The following is a 12,892-nucleotide window of genomic DNA, read 5'->3' as shown; positions in this document are numbered from 1 at the left end:
CTCTGTAACAGGCACTATCTGTAACTGGCACTCTCTGTAGCTGGCAATCTCTCTATCTGGCACTCTGTGTAGCTGTCACTCTCTGTAACAGGCACTCTCTGTAGCTGGCACTCTTTGTAGCTGCCACTCTCTGTAACTGGCAGTCTCTGTAACTGGCACTCTGTGTAGCTGGCACTCTGTGTAACGGGCAGTCTCTGTAACGGGCACACTCTGTAGCTGGCACTCTCTGTAACTGGCACTCTCTGTAGCTGGCACTCTGTGTAGCTGGCACTCTCTGTAACGGGCACTCTCTGTAGCTGGCACTCTCTGTAGCTGGCACTCTGTGTAACGGGCACTCTGTGTAGCTGGCACTCTGTGTAGCTGGCACTCTGTGTAACAGGCACTCTGTAGCTGGCACTCTCTGTAGCTGGCACTCTCTGTAACTGGCAGTCTCTGTAACTAGCACTCTGTGTAGCTGGCACTCTGTGTAACGGGCACTCTCTGTAGCTGGCACTCTCTGTAGCTGGCACTCTCTGTAGCTGGCACTCTGTGTAACGGGCAGTCTCTGTAGCTGGCACTCTCTGTAGCTGGCACTCTGTGTAACGGGCACTCTGTGTAATGGGCACTCTGTGAAACAGGCACTCTGTAACAGGCACTCTCTGTAGCTGGCACTCTGTGTAACGGGCACTCTGTGTAATGGACACTCTGTGAAACAGGCACTCTGTAACAGGCACTCTCTGTAGCTGGCACTCTGTGTAGCTGGCACTATCTGTAGCTGGCACTCTCTGTAGCTGGCACTCTCTGTAACTGGCAGTCTCTGTAACTAGCACTCTGTGTAGCTGGCACTCTGTGTAACGGGCACTCTCTGTAGCTGGCACTCTCTGTAGCTGGCACTCTCTGTAGCTGGCACTCTGTGTAGCTGGCACTCTCTGTAGCTGGCACTCTGTGTAACAGGCACTCCCTGTAGCTGGCACTCTGTGTAACAGGCACTCTGTGTAACAGGCACTCCCTGTAGCTGGCACTCTCTGTAACTGGCAGTCTCTGTAACTAGCACTTTGTGTAGCTGGCACTCTGTGTAACGGGCACTCTCTGTAGCTGGCACTCTCTGTAGCTGGCACTCTCTGTAGCTGGCACTCTGTGTAACGGGCAGTCTCTGTAGCTGGCACTCTCTGTAGCTGGCACTCTGTGTAACGGGCACTCTGTGTAATGGGCACTCTGTGTAACGGGCAGTCTCTGTAACGGGCACTCTCTGTAGCTGGCACTCTCTGTAACTGGCAGTCTCTGTAACTAGCACTCTGTGTAGCTGGCACTCTGTGTAACGGGCACTCTCTGTAGCTGGCACTCTCTGTAGCTGGCACTCTGTGTAACCGGCACTCTGTGTAATGGGCACTCTGTGAAACAGGCTCTCTGTAACAGGCACTCTCTGTAGCTGGCACTCTTTGTAGCTGGCACTCTCTGTAACTGGCAGTCTCTGTAACTGGCACTCTGTGTAGCTGGCACTCTGTGTAACGGGCAGTCTCTGTAACGGGCACACTCTGTAGCTGGCACTCTCTGTAACTGGCACTCTCTGTAGCTGGCACTCTCTGTAGCTGGCACTCTCTGTAGCTGGCACTCTGTGTAACGGGCACTCTGTGTAATGGGCACTCTGTGAAACAGGCACTCTGTAACAGGCACTCTCTGTAGCTGGCACTCTGTGTAGCTGGCACGATCTGTAGCTGGCACTCTCTGTAACTGACACTCTCTGTAACTGGCACTCTCTGTAGCTGGCACTCTCTGTAGCTGGCACTCTCTGTAGCTGGCACTCTCTGTAGCTGGCACTCTCTGTAACTGGCACTCTCTGTAGCTGGCACTCTCTGTAGCTGGCACTCTCTCTATCTGGCACTCTGTGTAGCTGGCACTCTCTGTAACAGGCACTCTCTGTAGCTGGCACTCTCTGTAGCTGGCACTCTCTGTAGCTGGCACTCTCTGTAGCTGGCACTCTCTGTAGCTGGCACTCTCTGTAACTGGCACTCTCTGTAGCTGGCACTCTCTGTAGCTGGCACTCTCTGTAACGGGCAGTCTCTGTAACGGGCACTCTCTGTAGCTGGCACTCTGTGTAGCTGGCACTCTCTGTAGCTGGCACTCTCTGTAGCTGGCACTCTCTGTAACTGGCACTCTCTGTAGCTGGCACTATCTGTAGCTGGCACTCTCTGTAACTGGCACTCTGTAGCTGGCACTCTGTGTAACGGGCACTCTGTAGCTGGCACTCTATCTGGCACTCTCTGTAGCTGGCACTCTCTGTAGCTGGCACTCTATCTGGCACTCTCTGTAGCTGGCACTCACTGTAATTGGCACTCTCTGCGGCGGACGCTCTTTCACCGACGCCTCTTTTCCTTCACAGGTGAGAGCAGGCCTGCCATGCCTGGACGCCACACCCTGGCCAGCTGAGACCCCCCGCCCCTGGCCCCATGGCGAGGCTCAGCTGGGAGCAGAGAGGCTGGGGAGGCCGGAAGAGACTGCCCCCTATCCAGGCTGCAGAGACCGCACACCATCCGGACCGGCGTCTGGTGCCCCCTGTTCAGGGGTCAGATCTGGTCGTGCCTGCCTCCAGGTGCCCGGCACAGCCTGCAGGTGAGGGGGGGGGGGGGGGGGGCACCAGGGGTCTGTGGGGCGGGGCTTGTGCCAGAGGGCGGGCCCTTGCGGTGCCCCCCATCACTCTGACAGCAGCGGCTGGACAGGCACAGCTGCAGGGCAGGGTTCTGGGATCTCACCAGCCGCTTGGCCTTTTGGAAATAACATATGGTTAATGTTCCTGTAGACATTGAAGGGAAATATTTGCAAACTCTGAGCTGTACTAGAGGCGAGCATTACTTGGCAGGACAGGTACACGTGTATTACATGTCATTACTTGTACATGTGTATTACAGGACTGTACGTATACACGTGTTTTATGTGCATGTGTATTACATGTCTGTACACGTGTATAACACACATGCACATATGTATTACGTGTATACATATAGATTACGTGCCTGTACGTCTATTACATGACTGTACATCTTCACATGTGCCTGAATATGTGTATTAAATGACTGTACATGTACACGTGTATTACATGCTTTTAAGTGTTCACTTGGATTACATGCCGCCCTATGTACCTGTATTACATGCCTGTACACGTGCATTACATGTCTGTACATGTACGGGGCATGGCTTTTCTGAAGTCAGTCCTGGATAGCAGCAAATGTCGAATTCAGGATGCAGAAGAAACGCAGTCTGTTTCCCAAACAGATCAAGGAGCCTTTGACGCGGCTTTCTGCTTCGACAACAGCTGTAAACAGGAGCTAAACTACACAAATTAATACTCTTTATTTGGATATAAAATAACATCCTTAAAAGAAGCACCAACAGCAATACACGTTATAAAAGCTAAAAACAAGCATCAAATAAACAGCAGTGGATAAATACGGGGTTTCCACATTGCGTTATGCAACATCCTATTGTGAACAATCCACATAGCATTAAACAGAACTTTAAAAAGTAAAGAGGTTGCGGTACCGATGATTAGCAATGTTGGGCTTGTAAAACGATCTGATGATCGACAAATAATTACAAATATTAACAAGCATTAGAAATGCAATCGGGCTCGGATTTATTTGAGTTTGAGCTAATGGCATTGTAAATGCCAATGTATTGTTGCTATGTGTTATGGAGTGTGTTCATGTGGTGTGTACTGCTAGGGATCTCCTTGTGAATGTGCCAACATTGCACCACTTGCCTGTGATGTCCTTCTTATGTGTGAGAAGCTTGCACCTCTGCTGCCTGTGGTCTCCTTGTGAGTGTAAGAAGCTTGCACAGCTGCTGCCTGTGATGTCCTACTCACTACTCTACTCTACTCACCTCTACTCACTACTCTACTCTACTCACTACTCACTACTCTACTCACTACTCTGCACTCACTACTCACTACTCTACTCACTACTCTACTCACTACTCACTACTCTACTCTCTACTCACTACTCTACTCACTACTCACTACTCTGCACTCACTACTCACTACTCTGCACTCACTACTCTACTCACTACTATACTCTGCACTCACTACTCACTACTCTACTCTACTCACTACTCTACTCACTACTCTACTCTACTCTACTCACTACTCTACTCACTACTCAACTCACTACTTTCTACTCACTACTCTACTCACTACTCTACTCTACTCTACTCACTACTCTACTCACTACTCAACTCACTACTTTCTACTCACTACTCTACTCACTACTCAACTCACTACTCACTTCTCTACTCACTACTCTGCACTCACTACTCACTACTCTACTCACTACTCACTATTCTGCACTCACTACTCACTACTCTACTCACTACTCTACTCACTACTCAACTCACTACTCAACTCACTACTCACTTCTCTACTCACTACTCTGCACTCACTACTTTAGTCACCTCACTACTCTACTCACCTCACTACTCTACTCACTACTCTACTCACTACTCACTACTCTACTCACTACTCACTACTCTGCACTCACTACTCTGCACTCACTACTCACTACTCTGCACTCACTACTCACTACTCTGCACTCACTACTCACTACTCTACTCACTACTCTACTCACTACTCACTACTCACTACTCTGCACTCACTACTCACTAATCTACTCTACTCACTACTCTACTCACTACTCTGCACTCACTACTCACTACTCTGCACTCACTACTCACTACTCTGCACTCACTACTCACTACTCTGCACTCACTACTCACTACTCTACTCACTACTCTGCACTCACTACTCTGTGTGCCTGGTGAAAGCGTGCACTGACGGCTGGTGGTGTGTGTATGCCTGGTGAAAGTGTGCACTGATGGTTAATGGTGTGTGTGTGCGCCTGGTGAAAGCTTGCAGTGACGGCTGGTGGTGTGTGTGAATACTCACATAGTGATTACCCTGCATACTCAAACACTGCTCACCCTGCACAGTCACACACTGCTTAACCTACACACGCACACACTGCTCACCCTACACACTCACACACTGCTCACCCTACACACTCACACACTGTTAACTCTGCATACTGCTCACCCTGCACGCTCACACACTGCTCACCCTGCAAAGTCACACACTGCTCACCCTGCACACTCACACACTGCTGGCGCTGGACACCAACGTACTGCTCACCCTGCATACTCACACACTGCTGACCCTGCACACTGACACACTGCTGGCCCTGGACACCAACGTACTGCTCACCCTGCATGCTCACACACTGCTGACCCTGCACACACACACACTCCTGGCCCTGGACACCTACATACTGATCACCCTGCATACTTACATACTGATCACCCTGCATACTCACACTCTGCTCACCCTGCATACTCACACTCTGCTCACCCTGCATACTCACACTCTGCTCACCCTGCATACTCACACTCTGCTCACCCTGCATACTCGCACTCTGCTCACCCTGCATACTCGCACTCTGCTCACCCTGCATACTCGCACTCTGCTCACCCTGCATACTCGCACTCTGCTCACCCTGCATACTCGCACTCTGCTCACCCTGCATACTCGCACTCTGCTCACCCTGCATACTCGCACTCTGCTCACCCTGCATACTCGCACTCTGCTCACCCTGCATACTCGCACTCTGCTCACCCTGCATACTCACACACTGCTGACCCTGCACACTGACACACTGCTGGCCCTGGACACCCGTATACTGATCACCCTGTATACTCGTATACTGATCACCCTGCATACTCAAACACTGCTCACCCTGCATACTCACACACTGCTGACCCTGCACACTGACACACTGCCGGCCCTGGACACCAACGTACTGCTCACCCTGCATGCTCACACACTCCTGGCCCTGGACACCCACATACTGATCACCCTGCATACTTACATACTGATCACCCTGCATACTCACACTCTGCTCACCCTGCATACTCACACTCTGCTCACCCTGCATACTCACACTCTGCTCACCCTGCATACTCACACTCTGCTCACCCTGCATACTCACGCTCTGCTCACCCTGCATACTCGCACTCTGCTCACCCTGCATACTCGCACTCTGCTCACCCTGCATACTCGCACTCTGCTCACCCTGCATACTCGCACTCTGCTCACCCTGCATACTCGCACTCTGCTCATCCTGCATACTCCCACTCTGCTCACCCTGCATACTCGCACTCTGCTCACCCTGCATACTCGCACTCTGCTCACCCTGCATACTCGCACTCTGCTCACCCTGCATACTCGCACTCTGCTCACCCTGCATACTCGCACTCTGCTCACCCTGCATACTCGCACTCTGCTCACCCTGCATACTCGCACTCTGCTCACCCTGCATACTCGCACTCTGCTCACCCTGCATACTCACACACTGCTGACCCTGCACACTGACACACTGCTGGCCCTGGACACCCGTATACTGATCACCCTGTATACTCGTATACTGATCACCCTGCATACTCAAACACTGCTCACCCTGCATACTCACACACTGCTGACCCTGCACACTGACACACTGCCGGCCCTGGACACCAACGTACTGCTCACCCTGCATGCTCACACACTGCTGACCCTGCACACTCACACACTCCTGGCCCTGGACACCCACATACTGATCACCCTGCATACTTACATACTGCTCACCCTGCATACTCACACTCTGCTCACCCTGCAAAGTCACACTCTGCTCACCCTGCATACTCGCACTCTGCTCACCCTGCATACTCACACTCTGCTCGCCCTGCACACTCACACACTGCTGGCCCTGCATACTCACACTCTGCTCACCCTGCATACTCGCACTCTGCTCACCCTGCACACTCACACTCTGCTCGCCCTGCACACTCACACACTGCTGGCCCTGGACACCCACATACTGATCACCCTGTATACTCGCATACTGATCACCCTGCATACTCACACACTGCTCACCCTGCATACTCACACTCTGCTCACCCTGCATACTCACACACTGCTGACCCTGCACACTGACACACTGCTAACGCGTGCCTTAACTATGCATATGCCTTAAACACGTGAATGCGTGCCTTAGGTAGTTGGTGTTCTAGCTGTCTGAGCAGATGGGCGGGGAGAGGAACCGGAATGATCGCAGCAGGGAGAAGGACCGGGACACAGCTTGGTAAGTTGGGCCGAACTTTAGGGCTCCGGGCTGGGGCGACTGGGGACGGATCTTTACTACATATGCCATTTACAAGAAAATGTGTTGCAAAGGCATGATTGGTAAAGGCATGCGTGGTAAAGACGCGGTTGCTGTAAAGACTGCGTGGTTTAGGCATGCGTGGTTTTGTTATACAACCTTTGATTGGGGAGAAAATCACCATAGATGTACAGTTATTGCTTTGTTTCTCTTTCATGATGAAACCTATGCCAAATTGAATTAAAAGTGTTCTAAAATAAAGTGACATTTGTCCACAGTGGAAAGCACTTTACAAAAAGGTTAACTGGTCATCTTTCAGCTGCTTAGTTCTATATTTGGTTGTTAAACTGGTACTAATGAGGTGAAAATCTATCCCCAGAATGTATTACCAGGTGTAAAAATTACAAAATCATGATGGTATGCTACCAAAAATGTGCTGCATTATGTCGCACAGTTAACCTTTTCTTGCCACATAATTTAGTTAACCCTGCAGTATAATTTGGTGCTCCCCGCCACATAATTCGAGTGGCCCTGCTGATAGTGTCTCCAAATTGCAAGTAACTAAAAAAGAATCCCCCTTCTCAGCCGAAGACCTGTCTGCGTCTCTCGTAATGAATATTCAATTCCTGTCAGTCTGAGGTTCAGAATTATATTTGGATAGCTGTGGATACTGGGATGTTTTTCGCCAAAGGAGTCTGAGCGGCATGAAATGGACAGGATCGAAGCTGGCATGGTCTACACTGTCACTGGATTCTGTGGATGAAAAAAAAATCACCTTTATTCGCAGTTATCCATCCACAATTTTTTGTCGGAAATCGGTTCCAGGCTGGCCTGGTCTAATATTGTGAGCAGGTGTTTCTAATTCTGGTATTTTAAAGAAAGAAAGAAACGTGGTCTGAAGGAGGAAGGCGCCGTCTCCAGAAGTGAGCATTTTTACCTCACTGCAGTAGAACCCTGCTTTGACTCCCGGGGCCGAGATGTACTTGCAGTGAATAACAGACAGTGCCATTACCCCCAGGTCCCTTATGTCCTCGGCCCATTCAGAACTTATGGAGATAACCATCTCCCGACAGAAAATAAAACAAGAGGAATGCTGGGATATCCCTACTGCCCCTCCCCCCGGGAGTACAAAGGTAGGATTTACCCAGCAGCCCTCCTGTTCTTTTTTTCTGTCTTCGACAGAATGGCTGATGGATGCTGTTGATGATGGGTGCTGCACCGGCTCCTGCTGGGCTTGAGTGGCGTGCAGTCCTCTTCCGGCTCCTCCTGCCCGGCTGCCTGGCTTCACGGGCAGGGGTGTGGTTCCTGTTGTGTCTCCCCCCCCGGCCTGCCGGGCTTGCTGGGGGGGATTGACTTCTTCGCGGCCGTTGTTCCGGTTTTCCGGCCCTTTGCGGCTGGTGCGCCGCCTCCCGGTTACTTCCGGGTCGCTGTGTGCGTCTCCCCGAGCCTGGCCGGGTGGGAGACGCGCTGCGCTGGATGGTCGATCCCGGATCCGGCTGTTGGTGTGTGGGGGCCTTGCTGTTGCTGCTCAGGCCCCCGCTCCGGGTGAGTCCCGCTTTTGCGGTGTTTTTTGCTCCCTTTGTCAGTGTTGTGTTGAATAACTGGAACGCTTGCTCTCCTGCCTCGGATGTCTCGAGGCTGCTGCTGCTGCTGAGCCTGCCTGGGTGCATGGTGCTCGGTCTCCGGCTGCTGTTCCCTGGCTTCCCCCGGAGGGTGCTCGGATGCGGCATGGCTTGTTCCGGTGTGTTCCTTGTGGTGCCGGTACAGGTGGCGTTGCAGCAGGTGCTGCCGGCTTGGAGCTGGTGACCCAAGTTCGGTCCTCGGCATTGGTTCTGCATCCTGTGCTTTGCTGTTTGCAAATGTGTTGGTTTTCCCTCCGTCATGCGTTTTGCATTTTTGACTGGGTTGCCTGTTTGATGCCACTCTCTGCTCCCGACATCAGTGTGAAGGGGTCTGTGGTTTTCTGTCAAGGGTGCGCGCTGTACATATGCCATGCTTTGCACTGACTACCTTGAGTGTCTGTAAACTGTTGGGAGCGTGTTTGCTGCATGAGTTGCGTGTCAGCTGGGCCGCTGCTCTGTCCCTTACTCTCATGGACCCGGGTCTGGGGGGGGGGGTGCTACCTGCCTCTGTGGTGGGGCTGCTCTGTCCCTGACGCTCTGCCTGTCATGCCTTTTCGACTTGGACGGACGACTTAGCGGTGGGTGGTCCAGGTTCTAGTCTCGGCGGGGGCGCTCTTCCTCCGGTGTTTCTCGGCGGATCTCCTTTCTCGCGGTTCCTTCCGACTTGGCAGGGTTCCTAGGAGTCTGGGTGTGGTTGTGTTCTGTAGGCTGCCTCTGCCGTCTTTGGTGCTGCCGCCCTTGGTTCGTGCCTCCTGTCGACTCGCCACGCTTCTGAGTGCGGCGCTGGGCTTTGGGTCTCGGTTTCTGGGGTGCTTTCCCGGGCCCAGGTCTGGATGGGTGTGTGCGCTGCTCTTGTTTTCGTTGCCTGCCTGTTTCGCTGCGGCTGGGTGTGGGTGCCTTTCTCCTTGATGTGGGCTCCTCGCTGCCGTGCTGCTGCTCGTCCGCCTCCTGGGTTGCCTTGGCTGGCACTTCCTTTTGCTGTGTTGGTTGGCTGGCGCTTTGCCCTCTGTCGGTCCTCCGGTCCCCTGTGCGGCGTTTGGTTGGCCTCCGCTCTGCGGTTTTGCGCTTCTGTTTGTTGTCGGGGCTTGCTTGTGGGCTCTGTGCTGCCTTCCCTTTTGGGGGTTTCCTGCTGCAGCTGTTTCAAGGGTCCGCGCTACCTTCGGCTGGCCCCGGTTCTCCGGTGGTGGACGTTCCGTGGGTCTGTTCCCTTGGTTCTCTTCTTCGGGGGTTCCCCTGCTCTTGGCGCCTCTGGGGGTGTTTGCCCTTTCTGTTTCTGGCTTGGGTTCCGGTCGCCTCTGTGGTGGCTGGTTCTTTTTGCTGCTCCTGCCTTTGCTTGCTCGTGGGTTCCCTGTGTGGTTGGGGTTTCCCTGCCTGCTGGTTTGCGCCTTGCCCTCTGGTGCTCTGGTGTCGGTGTCGCTTCTTTTTCTGCTTCGGCGGCCTGTTTGGGTTGCCTTCTGCTTCCGGCTCTCTGCACCGTCTGGTGGTGGGTCGTTGTTCCTGCTTCTTGGGCCACTGCGCGGTGGGTCCTTGGGCTCCCCTCGTTCAGGTTGGCCTGCCGTCCTGTTCTTCCTCGGTGGTCTTGCCTCCTCGGCGGGCTGGCTGTTGTGGACTCTGCCCTGCTTGGGGATCCTGGTTCTTCCCTTCCGGGTTCCTGGTCCTGTCCCTCCTTTGCCTTGGCTGCGCCTGGTTCCTCTCGTGGGTGCCGTTGGTTCTTTGGGGTGCTCTCTCCCCTCTGCCTCTGCTTGGGTGGCTTATGCTGCCTTGGGTCCGGCTGTTCTGTTCCTACCGGCCTGCGCCTGTTGTCGGGCGTGGTGCGTGGTGGGGGCCTGCTTGAGTCCTTCTGGTGCTGTGGCCTTCCCTTTGCTGGGTTCTGCTGTTTCCTGGCATCCCCTCCTGTGTCTGCTGTGTTGTCTGCCTGGGGCCTCCTGGCGGCTGCCGGGTCCTGTCGTGCCTCCTTTTCTCGGCTTGGTGTGTTGTTCCCACGCCCCGCTGTCTGCTCGGTGGCTTGGTCTGGCCTGGTTGGTTTCTGCCTGGCCGCCTGGAGCTGCGGGGTGCGATTGGCTTCTTCCTTTGGTTTTCTTCCCTGCCTCTTCTGGTTTAGGTGGTGGTGCGGGGTGGCCGTTGTTGTTGCCTCTCCTGGGCCTGTGGGTTTTTATCTCCGCGGATGTCTGCTGGGTCTGCCTCCCGGCTTGCTGGGCGGCGTGGCTTCCTCCTGGCCGGTGTTCCGGTTTCTCGGCCCTTTTGGGGCGGGGGCGCCGCCTCCCCGTTTCTTCCGGGTCGCTCTGCGCGTCTCCCCGTTGCTTGGCCATGTGGGAGGCGCGCTGCGCTGGTTGCTGTGGCCTACGTTTACTTCTGCTTGGCTTTCGGCCGTGGCTTTCTGTGGTGGCCTGTTGCCTTGGGCTTCCTCCCTGTTGGCTCCTGTTCTGGGCTGGTCTGCCTTCTGTTTGTGCGTCCTGCTCTGGGTTGCCTGGTTGTGCTCTTGCTGCGGTCCTGGGCTGCCTGGTTGAGTCTCTTCTGGGAGTTTCTTGGGTGGCTTGGCGCTTCTTTGCGGGTGCCCTGTCTGCCTTTGGGGTGGCTGGTCCCTGTGTCGTGGGGTTCCGGTTGCTTGTGGGTGTGATGTGTTCCGGTCTTCTTCTTGTTTCTGGCCGTCACGCTGTTGCCTTCTTGTTTTCCCTTCTTGCCTCTTCTGGGGTTCGTTGGGGCGTCGGCGGGGCTGTTGGCTCTCGGGCCTGTGCTCTGTTGGGGTCTTTCCTTCTTTGTCCTTCCCTTGTTTTGGGTTGGTTCTGCGGGTTGCCTTTGGCTTCGGCTTTGGCTTCCTGTCTGTGTCCTCGGTTGCGGCTTTCGCCGTGCGGGGTTCGTCCCCTGTGCGTGCCCTGCCTTGGGTCTTGCCGGGCTGTGGGGTGTGGTTTGCTTGTGCTTTCCTCCCTGGCTGCGGTTGGTTCTGTGAGGTCCTCTGGGATGGTTTTGCCTCGGTCTCTCTGGCCTCTGGGTTTCTGCCCCGGTCCTTTGCTGGGGCTGTTTGGGGTCTTTGTGCCTGGCCTGTCTCTGGTTTGGCTTGGCTGTGGTTGTTGTGTCCTTCGCGGTTCCCTTGCTGTCGTCTTGGGTCCTCCGGTTGCTCTCCTGCTTTGGTGTTCGGGTTTGCCTTCATCGGGCTGGGGCTTCCTGCTCCTATTCCTCCGCTTTGGCTGGTGTTCTGTTCGGGGTTCCTGGGGTTCCTGATCGGTTCCCTTTTTTTCTCTTTTCCGGGTCTCTTTGTCCTGGTTGGTTGCCCTTGTTGGTTGTTCCTGCTCGGGTTTCCTGGAGGTGCTGGTTCCCTTTGCCTTGTGTCCTCGTCTTGCGGGACCTGGTGGCTTGGCTTCCTGGGGTTTGCTCTTCGTGTCCCCTGGTGTCTGGGTTTTCTCTCTTTCCCTGGCCTTGGGCTCGGTCTTGCCTTTCGGGTTGAGTTCTGGTGGGCTTCCGCTGTTTTTCTTTGTTGGGCCTTTGGTTCCTCTGGTCCGCTTGTCTCCTGCCTGTTCTTGCCTGGGTTGTCTTCTTCTGCCCGCTTGTGGCTTTTTGCCCTGGTGGATCTTGGCCTTTCTCTTTGTTTGGCCTCTCTTCTGCTGTTTGTCCTCTTGCCTGTGGTGGCTTGGGTGTCTGTGCTCCCCCTTTCGCTGGTTGGCTGTGGGGTGTTCCTGCGGTGGACTGATTGGCCTCTCTGGTGGCCGGTCTGGTCTTCTGGCTGTGCGCCCTTGCTCTTGTTGGGTGTGTGCTGGTCTGGTGGGGTTCCTCTTGTCGGGGGCTCTGCCTGGGGTTTCCCCGGTTCTTCCTTTTTCCTTCTGCGGTTGCTGCCTTGGTGTGGTTTCCTGGGTTGGCTTCTGTTGGGTTGGGAAGGCCGGCTTTTCTGCTTTGGTATTTCTCCATAAGTTCTGAATGGGCCGAGGACATAAGGGACCTGGGGGTAATGCTCTATTACTTACCGGTAATCTTCATTACTCCTGGTCCCGTTGTCCTCGGCCCATTCATACGCCCCTCCCTCCCTCCCGGGCGGCCGGCCTTCCTGTCTGGGCTTGTTTGTACAGGAGGGCTGCTGGGTAAATCCTACCTTTGTACTCCCGGGGGGAGGGGCAGTAG

The 12,892-nt window shown here is 54.3% G+C and overlaps 1 pseudogene across 1 annotated transcript in view; it reads left to right on the top strand.

Moving 5' to 3' along the window:
* LOC144799389 (uncharacterized) overlaps positions 1 to 12,892 on the top strand; it is a 72,359-nt pseudogene that overhangs the window by 21,792 nt on the left and 37,675 nt on the right. The window contains exon 2 of the transcript XR_013603802.1: positions 2,360 to 2,589. The product of XR_013603802.1 is annotated as an uncharacterized LOC144799389 (transcript). The remainder of the gene's footprint in view (positions 1 to 2,359; positions 2,590 to 12,892) is intronic.

This window comes from Lissotriton helveticus, chromosome 12 (genome assembly GCF_964261635.1).
Source record: "Lissotriton helveticus chromosome 12, aLisHel1.1, whole genome shotgun sequence".
NCBI classification, from domain to species: domain Eukaryota; kingdom Metazoa; phylum Chordata; class Amphibia; order Caudata; family Salamandridae; genus Lissotriton; species Lissotriton helveticus.
This window is presented reverse-complemented; position numbering and strand designations above follow the sequence as displayed.